The sequence below is a fragment of the Panthera onca genome, chromosome B3 (genome assembly GCF_046562875.1).
Source record: "Panthera onca isolate mPanOnc1 chromosome B3, mPanOnc1 haplotype 2, whole genome shotgun sequence".
Lineage (NCBI taxonomy): Eukaryota > Metazoa > Chordata > Mammalia > Carnivora > Felidae > Panthera > Panthera onca.
In genome coordinates, this window is record NC_138344.1 from 47,683,748 (window position 1) to 47,710,658 (window position 26,911).

The following is a 26,911-nucleotide window of genomic DNA, read 5'->3' on the forward strand; positions in this document are numbered from 1 at the left end:
TATGGTGTACGTCTAGCTTCATTTTTTTGCATGTTGCTGTCCAGTTTTCCCAACACCATCTATTGAAGAGATTATACTTTCCCCATTGTACATGGCTTTTTTTGTCATAAATTAATTGACCTTATATGGATAGGTGAGTTGTATACTTTAAATGGGTGACTTGTATGATAGTATATATCAATTAAGCCGTTGGAAATGCAAAAGGGAAATGAGATTTTCCCATTAGTCAAATTTTTGAGATAACAGTCCTTGTGAGGAAAAATGTGGTGGCATTTTGATACAGAATATCAAAAGATATAATGATAAAATAGGAATTGTTACAAATTTTAAAAATGTTTTATCTGGTAAACGTTTTTTCTACTTTGATGCTTGGTTTAATGTTTGCCACTATTAGTCAGGGTTTTCCTGTCTAATACATATTAGTAGAATATGCATATATAGGTTTTCCTGACTAATACATATATAATACATATAATATAATATAATATAATATAATATAATATAATATAATACAATACATATTACTATATATACATACATATGTACACACACACACACACACACACACACACACAGAGTGAGAAACCCAGAGAAAGAGATTGAGAGAGAAAGATTGATTTATTATTTTACAGAATTATCTCACATGACCATGGAGCTTGAAAGTCTGAAATCTGCAGGTTAAGCTGGAAGGCTGGACACCCAGAGAAGAGTAGATGTTGCAGCTGGAATCTGAAAGCACTCTGAGAAAGCGTTCTGGAGGCAGAATTCCCTTTTCCTTGAGGAGCCTCAATCTTTTTGTCTTAAGGTCTTCAGTTGGTTGTATAAGACCTACCCACATTATGGAGGGTAGTCTGTTACTCCAAGTCAACTAACTGATTTAAATGTTAATCTCATCTAAAAAATACTTTCAAAGCGACATCTAAACTGGAGTTTGACCAAATATCTGAGTACTATGGCCTAGCCAAGTTGGCACATAAAATTAACTATTACACCCACTTATGTGAGGAAGCAACTAATTTTAATATTTTCATTTCATTTTGGCTATACACAGAAAGAGCAGGCCAGCTCTTGAGCAGAAAGAATCCAGTAATCATACAAGCAACATGTTTGAGATTTTGGAACTTAATTTCTTTGCAGAAGAAAAATTAATGATTGCTTATTACTATAATTTTTTAAATGTCAGAAAATAGAGTAAATGAAACATTTACTCTATACTCATCATTTTGAGTTATCTTGTTCAATTAGACTTTGTGTAGAATGTCTTCATAAATTGGAGAATTAAGGTTTTTGTATAAGAAATACTTTAAAGTCAAATATATCAAGTGTGTAAAGAAAATGTATTATGATGCCAGTAAATATGAATTGTCTATACTACACATTTCCACTTTTTTAATACAATCCAGCAGGTCCAGAGAAACAAAACAATGGTGTTCATGAGGGAGAAGCTTCTTATGAGACCGTGGTCCTTACTTTCCAACTGCTAGTCTTGCATATAATGTAGATAATAATAGCGTTTTGCCTTTCTTCTCAAAACTTTTGGAACCTACTCCATAACCCAAAGATATTCTCTCCACAAACTTAAACCAGTTGGCAATGAATTTCACAATGAAAACATTTTATTTTAATTATGAATCAAACCACAGCATACATTTGATCTGGATACCATATGTGTAGAAGATCAACAGTCATTAACTGAGGGTATACTAGGTTACAGATAGTTATAGTTAATTTACTCTGCAATACTCCTGAATGGGAAAAATGGAAAGGTTGAGAAGAAAATGAATAAGAAGTCATGTTATGTGCCATGTTCTAAAGCCTATTACATGATTTAACATAGCAGTCTTGCAGGGTAGGTAATGCTTTTCCTGTTTTTGACAGATTAGCAAACTGAAGCTTAGAGAGGTTACCTTCATTGTCCTAATCATGCAGCTAATCAATAGAGAAGTCTTTCTCCCTCCTCAACCCCCCCCCCCCCACAAGATTGTGTTTATCCTCAGAAGCCTCAAATCAAGGGAAAATAGAAGAGTTTTCTGAGCCCCAGCCCTTGTAACTGGTGATCATTTTCTGTTTCCTAGCATCTTCCAAGCGTGCTTAAGCTCCTGTGTTTCAGCCTATCCGAAACAGCTCTGGTCTCCCAAAAGACATAGCAATACCTTGGCTGTTGTACATCCTGAAGCTGTCCTGGAAATAGTCCAGGGGCCAGGCTGTCTAATCCAGATAGAGTTTCCGGTTTCTTTCTCTGAGGACAGTCTTTGGGAAGTTCATTGGAATTTTTGAAATTAGCAATAATGTCTGAATTAGGTTCTATTTCCAGTATAAGGTTTCTGATCAGGTATGATGAAGTGTACATGAATACTTATAATTCCAGACAAGTCCCCACATGTCACAAAAGCTGGAGTAAAACTTTATGAAGGACTAGATAAAGAATTCAGTGGATCAAGAATGATGCCTATATTTTTGTTTTGAGACTGAGTAAATGATGGTGTAATTTTCTGAGATTGGGAAGAGTGAGAAGCAGTTTAGTAGGGAGGTTGCAGGGAAATGTTTTGTTTTGATCTTTAAACTCTTCCCTCATACCCCATATCCAATCTCTCACCAATCCTGTCATTTTTACTTAGAGGTATGCTGATTCCAACACTTCTTACTAACCCCACTTGTCCCTGTATCAGTCCAGTCTCATCCAGGAGAAGAGAACCCATTTAAAACAGAGAAGAGTTACTGCAGGAAATTCATTACACAAGTGATGTGAGAAGTGAAAAGCCAAATGGGATGACGAGACAACCCAAAGATGAACAACCCTAGGAAGCTGCTGCCATGTGCACAGGCTAGGAGGACAAAAGAAGGGTCATGATCACCCAGATGAAGCTGGATCCATGGTGATAGCATATGGCAGATGCCAGAGCCATTCCATCCCTGCCAGAGATGCTTCCTGTGGCAGAGATTGAAGGAGAGAGACAGAAAGAGAGAGAGAGAGACAGAGACAGACAGAGACAGAGAAAGAAAGAAATGACCTGGCTTCCCCCATTCCTGCCAACAGTGCCTACAGCCAGCCAGAAGTCAGGTGACAGGGAGCCTGGAAAATGCAGAATGCAGGGACTGGGCAGCAGAGGAATGGAATGGGTCTGAGAATAAAAGGCCCAGCTGGCACATACCCTAATTCAAGCCATCATCATCTTTTAACTGATTATGACAATAGTCTCCTAAGTCTTCCCCCTGCTCCCACTCTAACTTCTCCTGCTGTTAGAGTAAGATGAGATGACTGTAACAAAGAGACCCAACAATTCTGTGGCTTATTGCTTAAAGAAAAACATTTTTTTCTGTCTCTCATGGGTTGATGGGGAGATTTGTTGTTGCAGTGATTCAAAGATTAGTGTTGCTTCTAAGTCATTGCTTCTCCATTTCCTTGGGTATTATCATCATTTGCATAGTCCAAAATGGGCACTGCTATGTCTGGGTTGTGACTTCCAGAAAAGGAAAAGGTTGGACACTCAGGGTAAGGATTTCTTCTTTATCTGGTGATTCAAAAATGTCACGCATCATTTTACTCACATTCTATTGGCACATACTTGAGCACATACCCACATGCAGCTGCAAAGAAGACAGAAATGTAGCCTTTAGTCAAGGAGCTTTTGCACTAAAGGACAGGTTGAATTTGGAGCTTATAACCATACCCCCTATAATCTATATACCAATCAGCAGTCAGGATGTTCCATGTAAAAAGTAAGTCAGATCATGTCTCTGCTTTGCTCACAACTCTTTAAAGACTTCCCATTGCCCTTATACTTAAATCCAAATTCTTTGTCTTGGAGTACAAGACCCTTCAAGTTCTGACACTTACCTACCTTTTTTACCTCATTCCTATTACTAGTAATGGGATCCTTTATATGCTGCCTTTGTCCATTTCCAAAGTATAAATACTTCCTCCATGGCTGGTATCAAGCTAACAGTGGAACATCACTAAATATAAGGTTGGGAAGAGATGCTTAATTTCAGCTCTTGTGAGCTAGTATAAGCTGACTTTGGCACACTGTTGCCTACCATTCTCCCAATTACTTAAATTTCTCCAGCCATATTAGTTTCTTTGCTGTTCCCCTAACACAATGGTTCTTGTAGTGTGGTCCCTAGAACAGCAGCATCATCATCACTAGGGAACTTGCTGGATATGCAAATTCTTGGGCGCCTTCCCAGGCTTACTGAAAAAGACAGTGTGTGTGAGGAATCAGCATGTTTTTTAACAAAATCTCCAGTTGATTCCAGTGCATGCTTAAGTTAGAGAACCACTGCTCTGATATACTAATACTCCTCCCAGCTCAGGACTTTTATTTCTGCATCCTCCAGCGAATACTCTCCTCCTCCAGATTTTTATGTTATCAAGGTCTGTGTTCAAATATATTATGTCCTTGAAGAGGCTATTCCCTCCTGCCAACCCCACTCGATTCCCCTTACTAGAATGTAAGCCTACCACAGGGAAATTGTCCTGTTCCTTGCATCTCCAGCAGCAAAAACAAAAAACAAACAAACAAAAAAAAACCCAACCACAAAAAACCAAAACAAAACAACAACAACAAAAAACAATTCCTGGTACCTGCTAGGCAAAAGGAAATATATATCACATGGATTAACATTATATAATTTATGTTGGAATTAGTTTTATATTCTAAACAAGTGCATTGAAAAATACAAACAGAAATACAAAAAAGAAAAAAAATAGAAAACACAGTTATAATCAGACCTTTAGAGACCATCTATCCTTCTCTCACCTCTTTAAACCTGAAATTCAACACACACGCATATAGTAGTTCAGGTGTAAGTTACATAAAAATATTTTAAGGTAAAAATCACCCAACATTTCTATTTATCAGTTGTTTCTGGTTCTTTTTGTAGGGGAGGGGAACATCCTTATTAAGATACAATTCACATACCACACAACTCACCCACTTAAAAGTGTACAATTCAGTAGTCTTTCGTATATTCACAGAGTTGTGCATCCATCAACACAATCAATTTTAGAATATTTTCACTTTCCTCAACTCTCCCATCTCTAGGCAACCACTATTCTTTCCATTGCTATGAGTTTGCCTATTCTAGACACTTCATATAAATGAAATAATAAAATATGTGATCTTTTGTGACTTGCTTCTTTCACTTAGCATAACATTTTCAAGTTTCTTCAATTTTGTAAATGCATTAGAACCTCATTTTTTTAATTGCCAAATAATATTTCATTGTATGGATATACCACATTTTATTTATCCATTTCATCAGTTGATGGACATTGGGTTGCTTCCACTTTTTGGCTATAATAATGCTGTTATAAACATTCATGTACAAGTGTTCGTGTGGATATAGGTTTTCATTTTTCTTGGGTATAATTCAGTAGTAGAATCAACAGGCCATATGGCCATATGGTTACTCTGTGTTTAAGCTTTTGAAGAATGACCTGATTGTTTTCCAAAGAATTCACACCATTTTGCATTCCTACCAGTAGTGTATAAGGGTTCCAGTGTGTCCATACGTTTGCCAATGCTTCCTATCATCTCTATTTTTTATTATAGTCTTTCTAGTAATTTGGAGTGGTATCTCACTGTGGTTTGGATTTGCATTTCCCTGATGAATAATGATATTGAGCACCTTTTCATATACTCCTTGGCTATTTGTATATCTTCTTTGGAGAAATGTATATTCATATCCTTTGCCAATTTTTAGGATGGGTTATTTGTCTTTTTATTATTGAATGTAATAATTCTTTGAACATTTTAGATAGAAGTACCCTATCAGAAATGTGATTTGCATATTTTTCTCTTATCCTGTGTGTTGTCTTTTCATTTTCTTGGTGGTGTCCTTTTAAGCACAGAATTTTTTAATATTGTTGAAGTCCACTTCATTTTTTCTGTTTTGTTGCTTGTGCTTTTGGTGTTACATCTAAGAAACTATTGCTAAATCTAAAGTCATGCAGATGTATACCTATGTGATCTGCTAAGAACTTTATACTTTAGCTTTGATTAATTTGAATTGGTCTTTGATCCATTTAGGTCTTTGATCTATTTTGAGTTAAATTTTGTCTATGGTATAAGTAGGAGTCCAATTTCATTCTTTTGCATTCAGATAACTAGTTTTCACAGCATAATTTTTTGGAAGGACTGTTCCTTCCCCACTGTATTGTCTTGGCACACTTGTTGAACATCAGTTGACTATAAATGTGAGGGATTATCTCTGGACTCTCGATTCTATTCCATTTATGTCTATCTTTCTGCCAGTGTTTCTGGTCCTTTTAATCAATGTCCACTTGGCCATATATTAGAGCCCATTTCACTGCATAAACATATGCTTTATTCTAAAGCAATTCTGTCTGCATGTTTTTCATTCCACAACTAACAAAATGTAGTCAGTTTTGCCCTCTTAGGAGAGGGGAGGACTACAAATTATAAAAGGGAATGAACTACTTCAAATGAGTGGAGTCTTTTCGTAATACCAAAAGATGGAATTGGAAATCAAATACCAAAAAATGGTAATATTAAAATTATGATTGCTTCATCTAGATCTTATATATGGTAGCTGTCTCCTTTGTAGAAAAGAGGTAGGCATTTGTAGGCACAGTGTAAATAAAACATTTGAAGACAGTTATATTACTTAGCATTATCAGTGAAAGGTTTTAATACCCTAATGAAAATTCAGCTGATTAGTTCTCCTGCCTTTCTGACAAAATAAATGATTCTTCTTGAGAAACTGTGATGCCACATTTTACCAACACTCCTCTGTTCACTCTCATCCCACTGTTCTCATGTCTGAGGTCCTAGAATTGCTCCCCTGTGAATGATTTATGTTGAAAACAATTGCTTTCTCTTTTGTCCAAAAAGAAAATGATGTATTCTACCCACTGTGAAAGTGGAAATACCAAGAATTCTAATCAGATGTAGCTTTGGACACCATCCTAAAGTAATTTTATCTCAACAAAATCAAACATGTAAGGTATGCTGTGGTCAATATTTTCATTGTGACAGAAAGAACTTCAAGTGATAGTACCCTAGAATCTAAATGAAACTTGCCTCAGTTGGGGGGGTGGAGCATTGTTTTTCAAGAGCTTTAATTCACTAGTGCACAGGAAACGTTTTTTTCTCAAGTACATTTTCAGTTTTCAAAACCATGTGTTATTTACAGAAAATAGAATTCATATGTTTTTGATTCCTTTACACTTAACTCATTAAAAAATTCTTGTTAAACCACTTGGTATTCAAGGACTTTTCAGTTTTCTAAATAAGTTTCCAAAAGCCTTCTCAAAGATATGAAATGGTGTTAAATAAATATGTACATGAGTTTCCAAACCATGTTCATAATTTGTCTTTAGAATTTTATGCCTTTAATTAGTAAAATGTGCTTTTCTACTATCCAGAAAGAGACTAATGTGTGAAAATTTATCATTTGTCAATGTAAGAAAATCTAAATTTACAAATAAGTTTTAAATATCATTAGAAATCAACAAATAATTTAATGATGCACATATATGCTACAAATAAATGTCAGATAAACATCAGAAATTAAGGAGGGAGAAAGTGAAGGAATAATTATTGAGCACTTTTTACATACTATTGAGTACTTAGCAATCACTTTACATAGAATTTCATCCTTAGGAGATGGATATTTTTATCACATTTTCACAGATGAGAAAAATGGAGGCTCAGACAAGCAAAATGATCTTCCTAAAGTCACACAGCTAATAAGTCAGTGCCAGGATTCAAACAAAGGTCTGTGTGATTCCTAAGTCCATGTTATTTCTGCTATCTATGAACCCACTAGATTTGAAGTTAAGATATCTGGCTTCAAATAATTGTGCTTTTATTCTATATTAGTATTCTGAGCATGAATAAACCTTAGCTTTCTTGACTTAGAATGGGAACAGTAATACCCACCTTATAAAGCTGCTGTTGGAAGAAATGAGATAATGTGCATGTAAACATACCTAGACTGAGTTGGACTGGTTTTCTTACCTCCAGCCTTTCCCCATTTCAACAAATTTCTCATAAAGCATAGCTTAAACCTTGGAAGCTGCATGTCTATTCCATCTTCCAAATTTTTTATTGATTCCCCAAAACCTTATACTATCACTAAAAATTCATGCTGATTTTGTTCTAAAGTAATATATTCAACTTCATTTCCTTTTATTCCCTCAATAAAACTTTAACTTCAGTCAGATTAATTTACTACCACACCCATAAATCAACATGTACACTATACTTTTTAAAAATTGCAGTAAAGGGGCACATGGGTAGCTCAGTAGGTAAAGCATCCGACTCTTGATTTTGGCTCAAGTCATGATTTCACAGTCATGAGACTGAGCCCCACATTGGGCTCTGCGCCGAGTGTGGAGCCTGCTTGCAATTCTCTCTCCTTCCCTCCCTCTCTTCCCCTTCCCCGCTCATGCTTTCCCTCTCTTTCTCTCAAATAAAATTTAACAAAATAAAAAAAAAATTGCAGCAAAATATATACAACATAAAATTTACCATTTTGACTATTTTTAAGTTTACAGTTCAGTGGCATTAATCAATTCACATTATTGTGCAACCATCATCACTTTCCCACACTGTACTTTTCCAAGCAGCATTTCACCATATCCCTTATTGAAAGTCTTTTCCCACTTCTATTTATCTAATTCTTAGTCCTCTTTTTAAAAAAATCTTTTAATGTTTATTTATTTTTGAGACAGAGACAGAGCATGAACGGAAGGGTCAGAGAGAGAGGCAGACACAGAACCTGAAGCAGGCTCCAGGCTCCAAGCTGTCAGCACAGAGCCCGATGCGGAGCTCGAATTCACAGACTGTGAGATCATGACCTGAGCCGAAGTTGGAAGCTCAACTGACTGAACCACCCAGGCACTCCAACTCTTAGTCCTCTTAAGATTAAATTCAAACCCCATCACCCATGAAATCTTCCCTTACTTTGTTCACCTGACTTGTATACATGTTGAAAGGAAGTTTAACATACTGGTTAAAGGTACAGACTCTGGATCAGATTATTTGAGTTCAATTTCTAGCTGTGTTACTCCTTAACTATATGGCCTTGGACAAGGGAATCAAACTCGTAGTGTCTGGGATATTTATCTAAATTACTTCAAAATGTGTCCACGCAAAAGCCTGAGCATAAATGTTTATAGCAACTTAAAAATTTTTTTTTAAATGTTTGTTTATTTTTGAGAAAGAGAGAGAGAGGGAGGGAGGGAGCGGGGGAGGGGCAGAGAGAGAGGGAGACACAGAATCGGAAGCAGGCTCTAGGCTCTTAGCTGTCAGCACAGAGCTTGATGCAGGGCTCGAAGTCACCAACTGTGAGATCATGACCGGAGCTGAAGTTGGACACTTAACTGACTGAGCCACCCAGGCACCCCTATATCAACTTTAATCATGGTTGCCAAAAACTAGAAGCAGTCAAATGTCCTTCAATAGGTGAATGAATAAACAAACTGTGGTGTATCCAGACAATGGAACATTCAGCAATAAAAATAAAGCCATGAAAAGTCATGGATGAACCTCAAATGCATATTGCTAAGGAAAACAAGCCAGTATGAAAAGGCTACATAGTCTATGATTCTAACTATATGACATTCTGGAAAAGGGAAAACTATAGAGACAATAAAAGGATCAGTCATTGATAAGGGTTTGGGGGGAGGGAGACATAAATAGGTGGAGCACAGGGGATTTTTAGGGGAGTGAAACTATTGTGTATGATCTACAATGGTGGATACACAACATTATGCATTTGTCAAAACTCATAAAACAAGGGGCGCCTAGGTGGCTCAGTTGGTTAAGTATCTGACTGTTGGGTTTCAGCTCAGGTCATGATCTCGCAGTTTGTGAGTTTGAGCCCCATATTGGGCTTTGTGCTGACCATGTGGAGCCTGCTTGGGATTCTCTCTCTCTCTCTCTCTCTCTCTCTCTCTCTCTCTCTCTTTCTCTCTCTGTCTCTTTCCCTTCTCTGCCCCTCCTCCCCTCACAGCCTCTGTCTCTCTCCCTCTCTGAAAATAAATAAATAAACTTAAAAAAAAAACCTCATAGAACAGTACAAAGCAGAATGAACCCTAATGTAAATTGCAGACAATTGCAAAAAACGTACCACATTAATGCAAGTTGTTAATAATGAGGGCAACTAAGGTGGAGAAGGAAGAAGGGTTAAATGGGAACTTTGTACCTCCTGCTCAATTTTTCTGAAAACCTAAAACTGTTCTAAAAATAAAGTCTGTAGGGGCACCTGGATGGCTCACTGGGTTCAGTGTTTGACTTCGGCTCAGGTCATGATCTCATGGTTTGTGGGTTGGAGCCCTGTGTCGGGCTCTGTGCTGAAAGCTCAGAGCTTGGAGCTTGATTTTGATTCTGTATCTCCCTCTCTCTCTGCCCCTCCCCAATTCGTGCTCTGTCTCTGTGTCAAAAATAAATAGGGGCCCTTGGGTGGCTCAGTTGGTTAAACGTACGACTACAGCTCAGGTTATGGTCTTGTGGTTCTGAGTTCGAGCCCTACATCAGGCTCTGTGCTGACAGCTCAGAGCCTGGAGCCTGCTTCAGATTCTGTATCTCCCTCTCTCTGTTCCTCCCCCACTCATGCTCTGTCTCTCGCTGTCTCTCAAAAATAAATAAACGTTAAAATTTTTTTTTAATTTTTAAAAAACTTTAAAAAATAAAAATAAAGTTTGTTAATATGAAAACAAACTAAAAAATTATAAATCTGTAACAAAAAGATATCTAGGAAACCCTCAAATATCTATAAACTAAATATTACATTTCTAGATAACCTATATGTCAAAAAAGAAATCAAGACAGATTTGAATTGAAGAAAAATAATTTGCTGAAATGAATGAAAATGAAAACACAACAAATCAAATTTGTTAGATGGATATACATCTAGACTTAGAAACTTATAGCACTAATGCCTATCTTAGAAAATAAGAAAGGTCTCAGTTCAATGACTACAGCTTTCACCATAAGAAACTGGATAAAAAAGTGAAAGTCAAGCCCAAAATAAGCAGAAGAAAGGAAATAAAACATATCAGAACAGAAATGAAAACAGAAAAATAATAGAAGAATTCCATGAAATTTATTTGGGAAAATGAAAAAAGAATTAATAAAAGTTTAGCCAGATTGATTAGAAAAAGAGGGAGAAAACACAAATAACAATATTTGGAATGAGAGAGGAGATATCAGTATATATTCTTCAGATGTTAAAAGGTTAAAGAGAATATTATGAGTGACTTTATGCCAATAAATCTGACAACTTAGATGGCATGGATAGATTATTTGAAAGACAGAGACTGCCAAAGCTCATCCAAGAAGAAATAGAAAATGTAAATATATGTATGTCTATTAAAGAAATTGAATTTGTAACTAAAACATTTCCTACAAAGAAAAATCCACGCCCAGGTGCTTTCCTGGTGAATTCTATTGAACGTTTAGGGAAGAAAATAATACCACTCCAAAAAATTAAAGAGGAGGGATGATCACTTCCCAGCTCTGGAAGGCCAACATTACTCTAATACTAAAACTAGACACAGACATTAGAAGAAAAGAAAACCTCTCTTCTTTATAAAGTTATATATTCTATTTTTACTCCCAATCCTTCTGACAAAAGAGCCTAAAAATATTGGAAAAATTATTAAGTTTTTTTTTCTTAAAAGCATTGTAGAGCCCAAATTATGGCCAAAATCCAAGAAAACAAGAAAACAATAGACTCTGGAGACAGAAGCAAAGCACTGATACACTGAGGCTGCCTTTACTCTAAGGGAAGTTGTTGATCTGGGCATGTTTGGGCATTGGTTTTAGCAATCTCACATGTAAGAAATCAGAAGTTGAAACCCAAGTCCTGCCCACAGTGAGGGTGGGGGGTACATAGCAGACAACCCCTTCTCCACTGAAGTGGTGTCACCTTCAGAGCAAAAGAAAACCTGAAATATACCTATCCATACATGCAGAGACCAAAGAGAATGTTGCCTTGGCACTTCAAAAAACAGATGTAAAAAAAAAGGAGAAAAACTCCCTGAGAGGCTGTGGCTGTGAGCTCACTCTTCACAAGAATTACAGATCTGGATTTGAATGGCCCATTGAACATGAAGCCATGAATTTGTATAATTTTGTTCTAAACTGGTAGAAGAAAATCCTTTCTGAAGGAAGGTACATTTATGCTAGACTTCAAAGAATCCTTTCACATAATATTTTATGGACAATAAACAGTGTACAGTAAAACAACATAGGCACACATACACAAACACACACACACAAGGAAAGCATCCCATGAAAAAATGACAGAAATAAAATATAGCAGATATTGGAATTATTAGAGAAGAGATTTTTTTAAAATGTGGCTTACTATACTTAAATAAAAAACAAATTTAAAATATCACAATAATCTAAAAGACGGCTGATAATATTTTTAAAAGAACCAATGATATTATACATAAATTAATGTGATATAAACATTTACAAATGAATGGATAAATACAAGAGCAAATTAGAAAATATTTTAGAAGAAATTTTCCAGAATGAAACACAGATAGACAAAAGAAATAGGAAATATAGAAGAAAAGTCAGGAGACATGGAGGACAGATCTAATATTCATATAATCAGAGTTCCAAAAGGAGAGGAAGGAGAGAACGGAACAGAGTCAATGCTTGAAGAAATAATGACCAAAGATGTTCCAAAAATGAACAAGAATCTCACTTCAAATGACTTGGCCATCTCATGACAGTTCAAATATTTGCAACATGGGCTATTCCATTTTTAAAATACTGCTTCCTTTGTGCTATGAAAATTAGAAGCTTCACTTATGTGCTGCTTACCAGATAAGTCATTTAAACTGCTGCTTCATACTTGATAATTGCAACTCTAGATATCTTAGAGCAATATTATATTAAAAAAGCAGGCAAGTTTCAGGTGGGCTATTCCATAATAACAAATTAATAGTATTCACATATTGATGCTCTATGGATATTTTAGTATAACAAATTTTAATGCAAAGTGTGGTGGTGGTATTTAACATTTTCCAGACCAAAATTATTGCTGCCATGCTTTATGGTGTGGAACTCTGTAATATCAGTTACCCAGTTTTCAGTACGTTAGAGGGGGCACAAATTATTTTCTGAAGACAATTTCATCTTTATTCTTGTGCTTTATTTTTTTGGCACAACTCCCAAGTACCAGGTGGGGTGACTTTTTATACAGGCATCTTTTGCATGTTTTAATATTCACCAGAAAATGTCAAAGCTACCCCCCAGCTCTAGTGATTATTAAAACATAAGGCTCTGTACTTAATTAGTGACAATGAATAGCTGTATTCTAGGTGTTTCTCAGGTGGGTTAATTTCAAATTCAGAGCTGTTCACTATTCTTTTTTAAAGCTTAGATGAAAGAATCACTAAGGAGGACTATCCAGAGAATTCGTAATTCATCCATTTCTCTGGCTACACTGAAATCTACTCCCAGATTAAGGCATATCATACATAGAATCTTGCCTATGATGATCCAGTGGAGAAATTATTTTCTGGTTTGAATTCAAGCATAGTTTTACTTTCCTAAGAAATTGGTTTGCGTTTTGCATTAGGACAATATGAAACTTTCTTAACCTTTCTTCCCTTTTGACTGACTTTCTTGTTTTTAATTTATTTGATATTTCCATATTATTTGTATCTGTATACAAACTTTTTTGAAACGAAGCATTACATAGATACATTTAAAAACAAAAATTATCTAAGTATTTACGCACCCAACAGCAGAGCACCTGATATATAAGGCAAATACTAACAAAACTAAAAGGAAAAATAAACAGCAATACAATAATAGTTGAGGACTTTAATACCCTACTCTCAGACAATCAATAAGGAAACAGTAGATTTGAACAACACTATGGACTAAATGGTCCTAATGGACATATGCAGAATATCCCATCTAATAGCAGCAAAATATACATTTTTCTCAAATTCATGCAGATAATTCTTCAGGATATATCTTATGTTAGGTCACAAAACAGGACTTACAAATTAAAGAATATTGAAATCACACTTAAGTATCTTTTATGACCACAATGGTATAAAACTAGAAATCAATAAGAGGAAGAAATCTGGAAAATTCACAAATACATGGAAATTAAACAACACAATCATGAACAACCAAAGGATCAAAGAAGAAATCAAAAGAGGAATTAAAAAATATCTTGAGACAAACAAAAATGGAAATACAACATTGCAAAACTTGTGGGATACAGCAAAAGCAGTTCTAAGAGGAAAGACGTTTATAGCAATAAATGTATACATCAAGAATAAAGGAAGATCTCAAATAAACATCCTAACTTTGCTCCTCAAGGAACTAGAAAAAGAAGAACAAACTAAGCCCTAAATTAGCGGAAGAAAGGAATTAGAAAGATTAGAGCAGAAATAAGTGAAATAGAAAACAGGAAAACAATAGAAATGATCAGCAAAACTAAGAGTTGGTTCTTTGAAAAGATGAACAAAAACAGCAAAACAAAGAGTTGGTTCTTTAGCTAGACTGAGCAAAGAGCACCCAAAAATAAAGTTGTAAATGAAAGAGGAGACATTACAACTGATATCACAATATAAAGAACCATAAGAGACTACTATGAATGATTATATGCCAACAAATTAGACAACCTAGAAGAAATGAATGCATGTCCTAGAAACATTTAGCATACCAAAATGAATCATGAAGAAAGAGAAAATCTGAATCAACTAATAAAGAGTAAGGAGATTGAATCAATAATCAAAAACCTCCCAACAAAGAAAAGCTTAGGACCAGATGGTTTTTCTGGTGGGGTTTACCAAAATTTAAAGAAGAATTAATGCCAGGGGCACCTGGGTGGCTCAGTTGGTTAAGTGTCTGACTCTTGATTTTGACTCAGGTAATGATGTCATGATTTGATTCGTGAGATCAAGCCCCAGAGCCCCATGTTGGACTCTGTGCTGACTGCTCTCTCTCTCCCTCTCACTCTGCCCCTCCCCTGCGCATGTGCGCGCTCTCTCTCATGAAAAGGCACTCAACATCACTAATCATCAGGGAAATGCAAATCAAAACCACAATGAGATATCATTTCACACCTGTTAGGATGACTATTATAAAATTAAACAAGTTTTAAGTGCTGACAAGGATATAGAGAAAAAGAAGCCCTTATATTCTGTTGATGGAAATGTAAACTGGCCATTATGGAAGACAATATAGAGGTTCCTCAAAAAATTAAAGCTAAAACTACCATATGATCCAGCAGTTCCACTTCTGGGTTATATCTGAATGAAATGATATCTCTGTCTCGAAGAGATATCTGCACCCCATGTTTGTTGCAGCATTATTTACAGTGGCTAAGACATGGAAACAACCTAAATGTCCATTACTGGATGGATTTATTTCTCAGCCCTAAAAAAGAAGGAAATCCTGACATTTGCTACAACATGGATGAAACTTGAGGTCATTATGCTAAGTGAAATAAGTCAAACGGAGAAAGACATATACTACATGGTCTTACTTCTATGTGGAATCTAAAAAAAACCCAAATTCATGGAAACAAAAATCAGATTGGTGGTTGCCAGAGGTAGAGGCAGTGGAATGGGGGAAATAGGTGAAGGTATTCAAAGGTACAAACTTTGAGTTATAAGTTAAGTTTTGGAGGTATAGAAAACAGTAATGTTCAAGGTGACTACAGTTAACAATACTATATTGAATATTTGAAAGCTGCTAAGAGATTATTTCTTAAAAGTCTTATCATAAGAAAAAAATGTATGTGAGGTAATGGATGTTAACTAAACCTATTGTGGTAATAGTTTTGCAATATATACATATCTCAAATAGTTATGGAATACATCTTAAACTTATACAATATTATATGCCAATTATATATCAATAAACTGGAAAAACTGATTATCGCTTTTGTAAATTCTTTATCAATTATGTTTCATTATGATGCATGGCTATGATTATGTACATTATTAAATATTTTGGATAAAATGTTTTATATTTTTATTTCATGACTAAATGCTGTTCATGTGTCACTGAGTCAACATATTTAGAGATTATATTACATAGTTCTACCTGCTTATCACTTACAAATATTATCACTTATAATTACTAACTAACTTATAATAACCAAAATATGTTAGCCTATTTATGATCTAGTACTCTACCACTGTTTTAGAGCTTACACTTAGAAATGGAGACAGGACATATACATAGCTCTGAATTCTGTTTTTTTGAGATGGCCAGTTTGATGCAATTGTTACAGACTCATCAAAATGGTCATGATCATGACAAAACATAAACTCAATTTTGTTGTTTATACCTCATTCCTTACCCCACTTGATCTCTAAGTCTCATCACATCCCAGATCTTTACTCCTACTGAAGATGTAATTGTATGAGACTTAGGAATGGGTTGAGAAAAATAATTTTGAATATTTTATCAAAATAAAAAATAGTATGAGTTTCTATTTTAGTCTGTACCAAAATGTTCCCTAGTCAAAATGATCACATCAAAATTTTACATACTCAGGAAACTATTAATATAACAAATGTCAAATTCATCTAACAATGTCTCAGCTGTGGGTTAGGTATTTGGATCATGGAACAGTGAGACACTAGCAAATATGCCCAAATTTGAAAACAAGGATTAGTTTAATATTTAAAAATGAAACTAGTAGAATCTATACATAATGGAAATAACCAACTACCCACAGAAGTAGTTGAAGTTTGTGTGTAAGTTAGTAACTGAGGAGTTATGGAAAGGAAATTAAAATGAAATTCATTAAACATATTTATTATGAATTGGACCTGTGTATTTACCTCATTGAGGAGCACCTAAAACTCTAAGTAAAATAAAAAAGGAATAGTCTCAGGAAAGTATGGTTGTATTACCGCACAAAAATTCAATCCAGCTTAATCTAATAAATTTTATTATATTTTGACTGAAGAAAAAATGATTTAATAAAGAAATGTTCTACGTGTTTCCTATATGGTACAATAGACCAAAAAATGCAGCTTTTTAGAATGTTTGTCATTCGTTCACATATTTGTTTATTAATTAATCAAACATTCATTGAGGCTTGGTATAGGTTTTGTGATAATCACTGAAAAGGTAAAGACTAATGAAACACAGTCTCTGTGCTCAACAAGCATATAGTTTAGTAGAGAGCAGTAGACAATAATTACAATATAGACTGACTTTTGTAATAACTACTAACGCTAATTATATACTGTATTAGCTATAAATGCAATGTTACATAAGAATGTGGTCACTTAGAATAGGAGAAAATAGTTGTAAATCATATATTTGATAAGGGATTAATATCCAAAATATATAAAGAACCCATATAATTCAATAGGAAAAAAGAAAATCTGATTTAAAAATGGGCAGAAGATCTGAATAGACATATTTCCAAAGAAGACATACAGGTGGCCAATGTGTATATGAAAATGTGCTCAAATTCACTAATCATTAGGGAAGGTATTATCTGTAGGTAATACCTACATCTGTTAGGTATTATAAAAAAAGACAACCAATGTTGGTGAAAATGTAGAGAAAAGGGAACCTTTATGAACTGTTGGTAGTAATGCTAATTGGTGAAGCTATGGTAGAAAACAGTATGGAGATACCTCAAAAAATTAAAAATAGAATGGGCATATGACCCAGCAATTCCATTTCTGGGTGCTGTGCACATAAAACAAAAACACTAACTCAAAAAGATACGTGTACCCCATGTTTATTGCAACATTATTTAGAAGAGGCAAGATATGGACTCTAAGTGTACATTGTCAGATGAATGGATAAAGAAAATGTGATAAGTATATATATACATATATATATATATATATATATATATATATATATATATGTATATATATATAATGGGATATTACTCAGCCATAAAAGGAATGAAATCTTGTGATTTGTGACAACATGGATGGACGTTGAGATCATTATGCTAAGTGAAATAAGACAAGGAAAGACAAATACTGCATGATCTCACTTTTATGTAAAATCTAAACAAATAAGTAAAGAACCAAACTCATAGATATAGAGAACAGATTGGTGGTTACCAGAGGCAGAGATTGGAGGCTGAGCTAAATGGGTGAAGGGAGTCAAAAGGTACAAACCTGCAGTTATAGATAGATAATACTACCACTAGTACTCAACTGCTGCAATTGCCTCTAACAGTCACATCTTAATAACCTTGCTGCCAGAAGATGGCTTCGACCTCAAATTTAGTGCAGGTGCATCAAATTGCAGAACCTAACACATCTAGAACTCTACTGGTAAGGCTGTATGGAGAGTATAGTTGTGTTTTTTTGTGTGTTTTGTTTAGCTTTCTATCATGTCCAATTAGAAGGAGAGTGGAATGGAAATTGAAGTGGCCAATCCACAGTATCCAGCACATCATGTTAAGGAGCATGAGTTTTGTCTTTAAGGGCTATGTAAAAAATTGATATATTTCTAAAGCATGGATGTTATATATTTAGATTTGCTTCTTAGAAAGGTGTTTTATAGGGGCGCCTGGGTGGCTCAGTTGGTTGAGCATCCGACTTCAGCTCAGGTCATTATCTCACAGCTTGTGAGTTCGAGCCCCGTGTCGGGCTCTGTGCTGACAGCTTGGAGCCTGGAGCCTGCTTGGGATTCTGTGCCTCCCTCTCTCTCTGCCCCAACCCACTCACATTCTGTCTCTGTCTCTCTCAAAAATAAATATACATTTAAAAAATTTAAAAAAAAGAAATGTGTTTTATAATGTTGGAAGAAATTAATTGCAGGAGTGTACAAAGGAAGATTTTCTCACTCAAGTGAGGTAGAGTAGAGGAACTAGAAATTAAAAGTAGGGAAACGGTTAGAAAGATGTGGTGAAGGTAGAACCTTCAGAAGTTGGTACAGGGTTGATGGGTTATGATGGGGACAAGAGAAGGAGAAGGTGAGGGTTATTCCAAGATTTCAGGATTAGAAAGTTGGAGGGATGGCGCTATGGCTGAACAAAATTGAATAGAGAAAAAAAGAGGGAGCATAAAGGATTAAGTGTTAGTAATGTTGAGTTTTTAGGTCCTGTGGGACATCCAAGTGGGATTGTCAACTAGGTGATGAGATATATGGCTCTGATGCTTTGGGGAGGGGTGTGCTTTGAGGATATAAGTTGAGGAATAATGAAAATAGAGATAAAAGTCAATGTCATAGGAAAAGTCAGTAACAATGTATTTGGATAACTTACACTAGCTACTCAAAAAAATAACCCCCAAATCCCAGAGACTTAACATATTAAAGTTTATTTCTCACTCACCTTATAGTCTAGTGGATATTGATGTGTTTTTTGGGGATTTGTTTCTCTTCCATCAATCATTCAGAAACCCCAGGTTACTTCTACCTCGTACGTCCACTATTTTCTAGGGCTTCAAGTACTCTGGTAGATCCTCTGCATCTGACCAACTGAAGAACAAAAAGGTCTGGGAAGAATGTTAAGAAGTTTTAGAGGCTGGGCTAGAGGTGATGTTAGAATACAGCTTCTCAAACTATCTGTAGCAAAGGACCACTTTTTAAAAACTTTCCGATCTGTTACAGACTATTACTTTTGTAAAAGACAACAAAGATGTTGTGAAAATGTCCAATTTCTATATAAGTTTCTAAATATTTTCATTTGCTATTCTTACCTTGTTATGGACCAAAAACAAACAAATCATGGAACAATACTGGTCTCTGAACCACACTTCAGTAGCATTGATGTAAATTGCTTCTGATTACATTCCACTGTCCTGAACTAGTTACATGCTGCCACTTGAATGTAAAAGGGATGGGAAATGTTCAAAGGAGAAAATTAAGTGATTATCTCTGTCTTAATCCACCTTTCTGGTCCCAAATACGTATTCTTCTTTTCCTCCCTTACACTAACCTATGTCCAAAGGTGATAATCCAGAGTCCCATCAAGCCATTGTGTCTAGCGTAAAGTCTCAGATGGTGCACAGATTTCTTCATCAGCTCTAGATGTGACTTTTCTCAGTTTGGTGACCTATGAGCTAATGCATATAATCCACTCCTCCCACAAGACTTACACTCAATATACAATGGTAGAAGTGAAGGAGGATAACTACAAAAGACACTCTTGTTAGAAAAGGAGCAGAATGTGAGACAAAGTGGTTACACCTTTATAGCAATTCTGAAATCCTGATGACAAGACATTTTTGAAGGCCCTTTATACCAGAGGTGAAGAAGTTTCCTTGGTTAGGTGTTAAACTCTAATTCTTCTTTTGGTGAGATACTCTGTAATAGCGTTTTCCAGAGAAACAATCAATAGGTGTTAAATATAGAGACAGATACATATCTTTATTTCTATATATCTGTATCTATATTTACATCTAGCTGGAGAACCAAAAAAGCCAGTGGCATATTCAGTACAAATCTGAAGGCTGAGAATGAGGGGGGCTGATGGTGTAAGTCCTGGCCTGAGTCTTAAGGCCCAAGAACCAAGAGTGCTGATATCTGAGGGCAGGAGTTGATGCACAAGCAGAGAGAGTAAATTCACTCTCCTTCTGCCTTTTTTCTTCTATTTAGGCCCTCAACAGATTGTATGATGCCCATCCACATTGGTGAAGACAATCTTCTTTGCTCAGTCTACTGATTCAAATGGGACTCTCTTTTGAAACCACCCTCATAGACACATCCAGAAATAATGTTTTATCAGCTTTACTGGGCATTGCTTATCCCAGTCAAGTCAATATGTAAAGTTAACCAGGATATTATCTTTCTTCATTTCCTCTGGCTCTACACTTTGGGAAGTTTTCCTTGTTTATAATCTTCCGTGGCCATATCTGAATTAGACTGCTCTCCCTGGAGACTGTATAGCTTTCATACTTGAAGAGGCTAGTGGTCAACCAAAGATGGTTTTACAGCTTTAAAATTAAAAATAATTTTAGATTAGGTGCCTAGTTACTTTCACAGTAGAGTTTTCTCAAAACTATAGTAGGCCTCTGATCCATTTGTTTCCAGTCAGTTCAATATTAACAACACCCAAAATTCTTTCTGAGACTGTTTTAGGTTGAGTTACCCAGGAGATCCTGAGAAGAGGATTTGTGAAAATTGACTATTAAGAACTTTGTATACAAGTGGGGAAAGCAGGGCAAGGAAGAAGAGGAAGCCAAGTGTATCACTAAGGATCCAGTTAGGAGATAGAAGCATACTATCTCCTAACTACTAACCTAAATACAAAGAGAACTTAAAATAAAGAATTGTTAACAGCAAAAAGATAACACTAAATATTATGGAGGTGGTGACTACAGGAATCAGCTACCATCTCTATGGCTGAGGGAACAAAGAGGTTTGCATTACTAACACTGTCTTAGTTTGAGATGCTATAGCAAAAATACCATAGACTGGGTGGCTTAAACAACAAACACTTCTTTAAAAAAAAAAAAAATGTTTATTTTTGAGAGGGTCCCAAAGAGAGAGGGGGACAGAAGATCTGAGGTGGGTTCTGTGCTGATAGCAGAAAGCCCAATGAAGGGCTTGAACCCATGAACCATGAGATCATGACTTGAGCTGAAGTCAGGCACTTAACTGACTGAGCCACCCAGGCTCTCCAAATGATAAACATTTGTCTCCCACAGTCTGGAGGCTGGGAAGTCCAAGATCAAGTTGTGGCAGACTCAGTGCCTGGTGAGAACCTGCTTCCTGGCTTGTAGAATGGAGCCTTCTTGCTGTATCCTGAGAGAGTGGGGGAGGGAGGGAGAGGGAGAATCAGAGAGAGAGAGAGAAAGAATGAATGAGAGAGAGGTCTCCATTGTTTCCGAAAGGCCCTATCTCCAAATACGATCACACTGGGGATTAGGGTTTTAACATAATGAATTTGGGGTAGGGATGCACTGGTCCTAGAGGGGAATTCTGGAGTGTGAGTCATGCTTCCAAGTTGTTCTCACCCAACAAGGGAGTTAGGACTTTCACACTCCTGCATTTATCAGTTCTTGGTTAAGAGCTTGCCCTATGGGTATAAATTCCCAAGTATTTTCAGTCTCTGTGTTGGGAGGAAAAGTGGCTCCAAGAGCCTAAGTGTAGTCCTCTGAAAAAGAGCTGCAGATGCTAGCTGTTGGAAGGCGCAGTGAAGCTTGGGGCAAAGGGAGCACCCCCAAAAAAGTGGGTAGATATCTGAGAGTAACGGTTGAAGCACCAACAATATTGCCCCTGGGGACATACTTCTAAAAGATGCCTTATTTCTCCACTTTCTTAATCAAATCTCACTCTCAATTTAACAGTTGCTACTCTGGGGAGATGCTGGTCACAGCTTTCAATTATAATATGAATACATTCTGGGGATTTGATGTACTAATACTGTGTTGTATACTTGAAATTTGCTAAGAGAGTAGATTTTAAACTTTCTCACCATACACATGCAAAGTAACTGTGTGAGGGGATGGATGTGTTAATTAACCTAATTGTAATAATTTCACAATGGATATGTATATCAAATCATCCTGTACACTTTATAATACAATTTTGTCAGTTACACCTCAGTAAAGCTGGGGAACAAATAATAGCTGTTACTTTGAGGCTATCTGAAACAGTAGATACGATTTGAAACAACATGTGTAATCTGATCTGTTCCTAAGGGCTGAGTCATTTTGTTCAAATCCTACTGAGCTTTCCTTGCTCAAAGCCTTTTAAAATCATAGCTCTTCCTCTTCTGAATCTAGGAGTATTGTGTTTTCAAACTCTGCAAGACCTCCAAATGCTGGATTCTATTTCCTTTCATTTGTTTGTAAACTGGTTCCATGCTAATCTCTTTCTAGTAATATCTTGCTAATCACATAAAAAGTCACCAACATCTACAATTAATATTGTTTTCTCAACTCTTCCCTTAAAGCTAGAAAATATGTACTTATACCAATCTGCCTTCTAAGGTATTATAGGCAACAGCTTAGCCCCTGCCTAATATGAATTTTTGGTTATCCAGCCTACTACATGGTTCTTTAATTTCCACATGACTGCTATGCTAAACTAATGCCACCTATTTGGATTTTTTGTTATGGTAGGCCATTGTTTCTATTATTAATCAAGGTTAGTGATTTAGTAATAAACAACCCTCAAATCTCAGTCATAACCCAGTAAAAGTTTATGTTTTGCTCCCATCAGTACAATGAAGATCATTGTATTAGATGTGCTCCATGCAATTATTAACAGAACTAGGGTCCTTCCATCTAATGTTACTGCCTTTCCTTAGCTCCTCAGAATTTTCTGTTATGTGGCTGACTGATGTGTGAAAAATAAAAAGGAACTACAAATCACTGGAGGCTTTAAGGGTCAGGCTTTAGATTGGGCAATCACTGCTTCTGCCTACATTGCACTGGCCAGAAACAGTCACATGGCCTGACATAGGAGCTAGGAAATGTGGGTTTCCTGGGTATGCAAGATGGTGAATATTTGTCTCTGTCACAGTTAGGGTGCTTTCACTTGCAAGTAACAGAAAGTCCACTTAAAATGGCTTTGTCAGGGAGCAAACTTTTTCTTTATTCTCTTAGATTTACTTTTCAGGGGCTTGTGAGTAAAAGTGACAAAAGGACAGGTTAGCAAGAGAAAAGACAGAATTTAATCACAAACCTTGTAGGGGGGTTTACAAAGAAATGTGACTCAAAGGAGTGGTTAGAATTTGGGGCTTATATACAATTTAAATAGGTGAAGGGGAGGGGAGAGGGCACTTACATGAAAACAATTGACTTATTGGAAAGGGGTGGGGGAGAAAGTGCACTTATGGGAAAACAAATGACGTTTAGGAAAGATAAATGGGCCCGTAGGAGAATAGATGGGAGATATGATAGTTTTGTGATAATGATTGTTTAGGTGTGGTGACAATTCTCACTGTCTCTGTTGATAAGAGCTAATCTTCCCTGGTTGCTCCCTGGGAGGAGATTTATGACAATTGAGTTCTTTTGGGAGGCTCCACTTTTAGGCAGATAAGAGATTGCAGGAACTCAAATGCCTTCAGCTAAAAATAATTTTTTTTGCCACAGAGTCTTATTCTGGATCCCTTCTACTTAAACAGAAAAGGAAATTTATTGGCACATATAATAGAGAAGTCTAGAGGTAGCAGGGGGTTCAGGTTGGGTTTGGTTTGGAGGCTTGTGATGCTCTCAGGGATTGACTTCCTTTCCCTATGATTGATTCACCCAGCCCTTCCTCTTCCATTTGTTAGCTTTATTCTCAGTTGGCTCTTCTCAGTAGAAAAAAGGACAAAAAAGTTATAACTCTACCAGTATTCACATTCTAATGCCAATGCTATAGCATTCAGAGAAGGAAATAACTTCTCTTTTGCCCACAAACAAAAATCCTGGGCTTTGCTCTAATTGGTTTATGAAACCAAAACTGGTTCAGAGGGAGGTAAGGGTAGTAATTATAATAGTTTTACGCTGACTGGACCATTCTTGGAATTGGATAGTGGTTATTTCATCCAAATTGTATAGGTGGATACAATGGAGTGGTGGAATGGAAGCTGGGCAATCACCTATGCCCACTACAGTCAGGGAAGGGTGTGGAGCATGATCTCACTTGAGAATGAGTATGGTGAGGACACTTAAAGAGTATGTATATAAGGAAAAGGGCAGAAAATAGAAGTCAGAGAAAGAGAAGCTCTTAAGAAAATGATAGTAAGTCAAAAGAACCAAGAGAGTCATGTTCTACAAGCCAAGGGAGGAGTTTTAAGGATGGAGTAGTCAAAATAATAATTAATAATAATAATAATCTAAATTACTTCATGTGTGTTGATTCCATACTCATTGGACATCCTTTATAATGTAGCTTCTCATATAAATGTTTCCTTTGAGTGAAAATGTGTCAACCAGGTTTTCTGGTCTTCAGAGCAGTTATGCTTTTCACGAAAGGGGGAAAAAAAAAAGAGGGATAAACTGGTTTGTAGATCAGTCTGTATTAAGTTTGGTTGGCATGAATCATCCCCTGGATTTAAATTAGCTCTAGGGTCTAACAACATTAAGTTTCTGTCTCTTTAAACCGAGGACCAAACTATAGAACACAGAGTGAAATCTAAGTTCATTTTCATACCATAATGCTTTGAGAACCATTAGAAGTATATTTGAAATATAACGATTTAAGAATAATACACCAAGATTTTTTTTAACTTTCAGCTTCCCAGTTTGTTATTTTAATTATTCTCTTTTCCTACAAAGTTGACTTTCAGGGCCAGGAAGAAAAGAGAAAGCTGGGTAGACTCTCCCTGGCACAGATGGGGGAAGAGTAGGTCATGGTTACCTGTAGCCATTCCAGGTCTTCTAGGGTTAATTCAGGTGGCCTTTGGGTAAGATTAATCTGGGGGTGGTAACCAATAATGAAGTGACTGTAATGCTAAACACCAAAGAAAAGCTGGGGGCAGTCTGGATGAAAAAGAAGAAACTAATTCAAATAGGGAGAATTAGTACAATTCAGTGATGGGTTTGCACAGTGATTGGTGTTGTGTGTGTGTGTTTCAAGGATCTAATGAAGATACATTGATCTTGTGAGAACAACTCGGAGAGGAAACTTCTCTTACAGATCAGAATATAGTGTGTAGCAAGCAGTATCTTGGTAAGTGTCCTTGAAAATGCATGTTTCTTTCTTTTTTTTTTTTTTTTAAGTTATTACAGGCATCCATATGGCAGGAATTAAAGGAGACAATTAAAATCGCAGGTTTGAAAAAAGTATGGCGAAATTAGCCAATTATTAAAAGAACCTGTCTTGACTTCTCATCTGGTTTACGTCTTCGCGCCTCAGGAACAGTCTTTGTAATGGCGCCTCTCTTCCTAGACGTTCTTTCTTTCCAAGCCTGCCGAGAACTAGCTGCTACACACAGGGAGGACCTGGAACTCACGTTCCCATGCCTTCAGACCCGGTGCAGCCCCGATTTCGAGACAGCTGGCCCGACCGGGCCGACAAGCAGGCGGGCTCTCACAGCCTCGCCAGGCCCCGGCCCTAGCCCTCGCCCGCGGCCAGCGCGTGGTGGGGCGCCGCGGCCTTCGAAGGCCTGCGGTGCGACGCACATGCCGGCGCCCGCCTCCCGTGTCGGCTAGAAGAAAGGGAGCCCGGACGCGCGAAGGCTGACCCGGAGCCTACCCATGAGGCAGCGCGCCGGCTCCACGAGAACACCCCCCCCCCCCCCCCCCTTCCCACGGCTCATCTGCTGCTCCGCAATGGGAGCCGCCGCCGTTGCCGCCGTGTAGTTTTTCGTGCTCCTCCTTTTCCTCCTCCTCTTTCTCCTCCTCCTCAGGGCCCCAGTCAGGCCGATCCGCTCCGCTCACGGTAAGCGCCCCCCGCCCCCGCCCGCCCCGCGCTGCAGCAGGCAGAGGCCCTCCCGCGCGGCCTGCGCCGCCTCACTCCGGGGGCGCTGGGCCGGGGGTGTCGAGGCCGGCGCGGTTTGCTGAGAGCGCCCAGGGCGCGGGGGAGGGGACCGGCTGCGCGGCGGCGGCCTGACCGCCATCTTGCGCCGGCCCCGGCGGGGGAGGGATCCCGGCGCGACGCGGCAGACGGCTCGCTGCGGCAGGCGGCTCGGTGCGGCAGGCCGGGGCCGCGCAGGCCTTCGCCGCTTCCTCCGTCTCCTCCTCCGCCTCCTCCACCGCCTCCTCCATCTCGCCTTCCAGGGCCTGTGCGCCTGTTTGCCCCAGCTTGGGTTTGGCTCTCCTCTGGAGACTACTCCCTTTGGTCCGCCGTACATTTTGTGCCGATGTTTGGCGGGGACCCATGCCTCCCTCACAACGACGCTCCCCGGAGTCTCTAAAGTGGTAGACAGAGACCAAAGGGGGTCCCGAACTTCCAGGCGTCCAGGGCCCTAGGGCCCCTGTCTGCTGCCCTACCCCTCGCCCCCAGGTGACCAGTCATTCCACGCTCACACCCTCATTCTTGTCAAAGGGACTTTCCCTGCTCTGCCCTTGAAGTCCCGTTAT

The 26,911-nt window shown here is 37.6% G+C and overlaps 1 protein-coding gene across 10 annotated transcripts in view; it reads left to right on the forward strand.

Annotated features, from left to right (window-relative positions):
- ZNF280D (zinc finger protein 280D) overlaps window positions 1-26,911 on the forward strand; it is a 244,600-nt gene that overhangs the window by 67,218 nt on the left and 150,471 nt on the right. For 6 of the 10 annotated variants that reach the window (XR_013556299.2, XM_060618430.3, XM_060618445.3 and 3 more), the window contains exon 1: window positions 26,205-26,270. The exons of 2 other annotated variants lie outside the window; for them this stretch is intronic. The gene's annotated coding sequence lies outside the window, so the exon portion shown is untranslated. Of the gene's footprint in view, window positions 1-26,204; window positions 26,271-26,911 lie in introns of those variants that run through there. 2 more of the 10 variants (XR_013556306.2, XR_013556303.2) reach the window with 2 other exon arrangements.